Source organism: Myotis brandtii, unplaced genomic scaffold (assembly GCF_000412655.1).
Source record: "Myotis brandtii unplaced genomic scaffold, ASM41265v1 scaffold1038, whole genome shotgun sequence".
In the NCBI taxonomy this organism is placed as follows: Eukaryota; Metazoa; Chordata; class Mammalia; order Chiroptera; family Vespertilionidae; genus Myotis; species Myotis brandtii.
In genome coordinates this window covers 805491-811057 of record NW_005353490.1, presented here as the reverse complement: position 1 = coordinate 811057, position 5567 = coordinate 805491, and the positions used below count along the sequence as shown (strand labels likewise).

The 5567-nt window shown below is 45.0% G+C and overlaps 1 pseudogene; it reads left to right on the top strand.

The window, feature by feature from the left end:
* Nucleotides 1-5567, top strand: part of LOC102244449 — a 16169-nt pseudogene that overhangs the window by 2115 nt on the left and 8487 nt on the right.

Genomic DNA, 5567 nt, shown 5'->3' with positions numbered 1-5567 from the left:
ATTTTTCCCTGAAGTTAGGGAGGGAATAAAACCTCTTAACTAAGTGCCAGGCGGGTAGTTAATCATTTTAACTATGAACAATCATGCTTAAGCTACATAATCTTTACTCCCTGGAATGGAGATAAGAAATGCCCTAACCTTTGGAATGAAAATTGACAGGATTAAAATCAACTGGTATAAATACAGATGTAACAAGACAATAGGACAGAGAACCTAGAGACAGAACCTAGCGAGAGAACATGGCAAAAGATCCTAGACAGAACATGGCAAGAGAACCTGGTGACTGAACCTGGCTAGAGAACCTAGCGAGAGAACATGGCAACAGAACCTGGCTGGAGATCCTAACCAGAACTTCGCTGGACAGATCCTGACCCAGAACTTGGCTGGAGATCCTGGCTAGGCTGCTGATCAACTGAAGGCTGTCTCCGTGTCATTCCTTCTTCGCCGACTCCGTCCACACCTTTGGGGACCCCTGGACCCGCTGGGGTTGGACCCCAGCAAAGGGGCCAAAGAGCCGCATGTGGCTCACGAGCCACGGTTTGCCGACCACTGAACTAGGTCAGTTTTCCCCCCCATTCTTGCCCCTTTTTATATCCATTCCCTCCTTCAAGAAAGGATCTAAATTCATTTTTGGTAAAATGAGGGTGACTAAAAGTCACTTAGGAGTCAGTACATTTTCAGAAATAATGTTTAACTTGCTGACTCTATGTCTCCGTGAGGCGGGGAGAGCGGGAGTCTAGGTTGGGAGGCCCTTCTGCTCCAGGATATCTCCACAACACATTCCAAGGGGGGGGGGCGGGGGGGGGGGGGGAACATATAGGTTTAAGTTTTTGCTTTATGATGCAGAAGAAAGAGCCCAAAGGCACAGAGGGAGGTGGAAGACGAGAAGGATGGAGATCTGAATGTCTGCCTCTGAGGCTTCACCATGCTGCTGCTCTCCTTGCCTTTTCCTTCTGCCTCAGAGCAGCCCTCCTCCTCCCCAACAGCCTGTTAATACCTTGTCAGCCCTGAGGGTGCAACGTACACAGCACTTCCCTGGCCCTCGCCCCACCCTCACCTAAACTCAGACACACTCATGCCTCCTCCTGCAGTTATTTTGAAATATATATATGTATTTTTTTTATTTTTATTGATTTCAGAGAGGAAAGGAGAGGGTGATCTAGAAACATCAATGATGAGGGGTCGTGGTTCGATTCCCGGTCAGGGCGCGTGCCCAGGTTGTGGGCCCCATCCCTGGTGTGGGGCGTGCAGGTAGCTGACAATCCATGATTCTCTCTCATCAATGATGTTTCTATCTCTCTCTCCCTTTCCCTTACTCTGAAATCAATAAAAATATACTAAAAAAAGAAAAAGAATGAAGAGTTAAGAGATGGGATTGGACCGTTCAGCATGGGCTGTTGCATGGATTCACTCACCAAACCCACTAGTGTCAAGTCTGGGCTCAGCTCTTCATTGTAGTCCCCTGGGAGGATTCAGTAGGAGGTGTTCAGCGGACACCACGTAGGGCCTGGGACATGGTGAGGACCAGGGTTGTCTGACATGCTCCATGCCACTGTCCTCACCTCTCTTGGAGTCATCAACCCCCTTTGAGAATCCATGTGGATCTTCCACCCCCACGTGAACATTTTGCATCAAATGTCATGCAGACCTTCTAGAAGTCCATGGGCCCTTAAGATTCAGGAGTGCTGCCCTACAGGAAGGCCAACTGCTGTCCACTTCCCTACAGCGAAACATGAAGAAATGGTGCTCATGCCCACACCTCTCTCACTGTCCCAGCTGACAAATCAAACAGGACTGTTTTTCCAGCCTCCAGCCAGCATTCTGGGTGGCCGCACAAAGTCGGCTTCTTTGCTGTCTGTCAAAAGTGAGGTATCTTAGAGGAGTCCAGCAGGTAGAAATTCTGCATGAGATGCTCCTTGTTCAGACCTGTGAGGACAAGGGAGGAGGGGAGAACAGCAGTGGGGAGTGGGGCATACATTGATTTCTCTTTCTTATGATGCTGGGACATCAGGGCCATGCCAATATGTTAAATATTGATACCTCTCCCCACTCCTGCAATCCCAACAATCCAGAAAATTTCTTGTTCTTCCCACAAACCACCTGCAATATCTATATCCTTTTGTCATTTATATGTAATGTGCATTTTATATTTATGAAGTAAAAGGTAAATATATATAAATATATATATATCGTCCCAGAAATGTATACACACTTAACTAATAGCTCAATTGATGTTTATTTCTTTTCAGATTTAACCCATTGAAATTAATAAATATTCAAAGTTTGTATACAATTTTGGGAGGATACTCTGTATATGGTATACATGTCCTATGCCATTTTTCTTTCCTTTTTTCTCTGCTGTGTTCTTTCCTTTTTAAAAATCATAACTATTTAGAATGACATCTTATTCTGTTTTAATCTATGGCACTGAATGTGAAATATTTCTAGTGTCAAGTTCTATATTTCCTCTAGGAAAAAGAGCTACAGTAATTGTGTGTTTTCTACTTGCTTGTGGTTCTGCTTCATTTTCTTCTCCCCTCCCCCCTACACACTCACAGACATACTCATTTCTGCTTTTAAATTCCTTCTAGCCACCACTTCATTCTTAGAAAAACAGCTTTTGGGCTCTTGATTGCCTGTGGTAGCAACTGGAACCCCTCCGTGAAAATGCAATCATAGCCTCATAGAATATTAGTATTGGAAAGGGACTTGCAAGTAATATTTTCAATCTTTCTGCTCCCCAGGACTCCTTTTTCTGCCCTTTTAGCTACAACCAGCTCCCTCCCACAGAGGTTTGATGTTTTAAGAATCTTGTCTATCAACTGCATTTTGCATCTCATATTTCATTCCTTTTCCTCACTCTGCATAACCAAATAATCTCTTACTGGACATGCTCAGCTAGATTACTGGCACTGGGCTTAGAGGATGCATCAATTATGTCCCATAAATATCTGTGTCAATCCACAGCCAGAGCTCCTGATTGGTCTCCTAACACAAAACACACAGCACAAAGCCTCATCCCCTCCCTCCTCCCCCCGCCCCCACTGTCACAAACCAAAACATTGTTTGACTTGGAACTTCAGCTTAGGATCACTCAGAGCAGGGCACATGGACTTCACTCTGGATATTCGTTTGGGGCTGTCACAGGATTGCAGTAGGTAGATGGTGTTTACAGGGGCCCTGAGTAAAATGCAAATTGTGTTTAGTACGCTCTAGTTAAGATAACTTGGAAGTGGGCAACACTTAAGATATTTCCAAACGATTTAAAAAATGTCTAAATATCAGTGCGGACAAATCTGTAATCCAGATAAATCGGTTATGATCACCTTATTTCCTAACAGTGCAGAGACAGATATTTTTGTACCTTACTTTGGAAGTATGAATGGAATATTCCAATCCTTGTTTTTGGAAAGGAAGCAACAGACTGAAAGAAATTAGGGGTTCTGAGGCAACTAAATTCTTCTTTTATAGAAAGGAGCGTTTGGTTTGTCAGAGGAGAGCAGTGACAGCAGTCCTGGGCACAGAAAAGGCTACTACATATTTCAGCTCCTGGTAAGTCATAGCATACTGCCTTTCCTAAAGCACAAACTGAGTCACCTGGGACCGGGATTCCTCAACAATGCACTATTGCTTTGGGGGCTGGATAGTTATTTGCCGTTGGGTTGTCCTGTGGGTTGTAGCATCGTTAGCGGCATCCCTGGGCTGTCCCCTATAGATGCCCTACCTGCTATGTATGACAACCAATGACGCCTCCAGGCATTGCCAAGTGCCCCCTGGGGGGCACTGCTCCTGGTTTAGAATGCTTGCTTTATATAATTTACAAAATAAGTCCATATTTGAATTGTAGGAGCTTAGTACAATGGTAATATTTGAGGGACTGGTAAAATCTAAGTGTGTCTGAATTCTTCAAAATTTTGTGTACTGAACCTAAGTAGAAATGTTTTGGATTCAGGGAAAAAAGTTTTCTTTGTGTTTTCTTTTTTCATATGAAATACCTCTGCCATATTAGAAAAATTCAGTACTGTGCTGAGTTTAGAAGTCATAGCGTTGAAACCAACCACTTGAATTCTAATGCCATCCTAAAGAAAATCCTAAGACTAAAATGGTGCCCACAATCAACAACAAAACAATTAGACATGTAGGGCATATTGACTAGGATGTTTGGGGCTCCAATTCCTGCCTATAAAGCTCAGTGTTTCCCTTAGCACAGCCGGCAGAATATGGGCTCAAGAAAAGCTGTGACTTAACTCACATTTGCTTGCAGCACTTAACTATGCTAACAGGCATATGACCTATGATGATAACTAGGTCAACAGAGATGAGAAGGATATAAAAATACCAGGCCAAATTGATTGGTCCTGGGGTATATGTAACATGGCACAGTTGTGCCCCAAAGATTTTTTTGTTAGAAATGTCCTAGCATTGGGTCACATTGATAATAAAGGAGGAAAATAAAACAAAAGGACAGAAAATACCTAGCCCATCTTAACTGTTTAGTCAAAGCACCATCATGGAAAGGACTCAGGGGGTGGGTGGTAGTGACCAAGATGTATACAGCAGGGTCTAAGGATACTTTAGGACCTTCCCACCTGGCTACACTGATAGAAACCCACCCTCATGGCTCATTTCCCTGTGTTCTAAGTTTGCATCTGAGGGGATAGGTGACGTTCAAAGTGTAGGCAAATCACCCTGGCCAGCGTGGCTCAATTGGTTGAGCATTGTCTCGTGCACCGAAAGGTCGCCTGTTCAATTCCTGGTCAGGGCACGTACTAGATTGCAAGTTAGATCCCCATTGGGGTGCATACAGAACGCAACTGATTGATGTTTCTCTCTTTTCCTTCCCTTCCTCTTTCTAAAATCAATAAAAATGTATATTTCTTAAATGTAGGCAAATCAGGAAAAAGCCAAACCAGTCTCCTGATTTAGTCCAATTTCAGCCACACCCTACCTGTTGCATGTCATTCAGCCTGAGGATCCCCCTTGTTTTATCTTCTGTAGGAGTTACATGTGCATGGTCTCCCACCCCCCATGCCTTCCCCAGGCTCTTTCAGGCCCAAACTCTGTCAATTAGAATGGTGCCACCTGTGTATTCCAGCCAGGAAGTGCTTTCTCTAACTTGGTCTCTGTCCTTCTCCTTACAGCCAATTCAAAGAATGAAAGGGAAACCAGAGAATGCTTTTGACAGGAAGGCAGCCGACTTGCTAGCTCTGTGGACTTCCAGTGTTTTTGGAGCGCCAGATAGAATTAGAACCACTGTCAACACGGTGGCAAGCTTCCAGCTTCCACCAGCGCCTGTCATTCCTAGACAAAGCCCGCCCACTCTGACTCCTCCGGTGCTGGGGAGCACAGCTCTGAGAGGCCCTGTCCTCACACCCGCCACCCAGTCCAAGATATTGGAGAGCAATGGAGAGACCTCTGTATCTGGGAACCTGGGGAACTACTTCGGCGTGTCAGCCAGGTTGTCCCTGGTACCCCAAGTTCTGACTACTCCGGGTCTCCCCACAACGGGAGCACTTCGCAGCACCAGCTTCCCCACCTCGCCCGCGACTAAGGAACCCCGAGGAGAC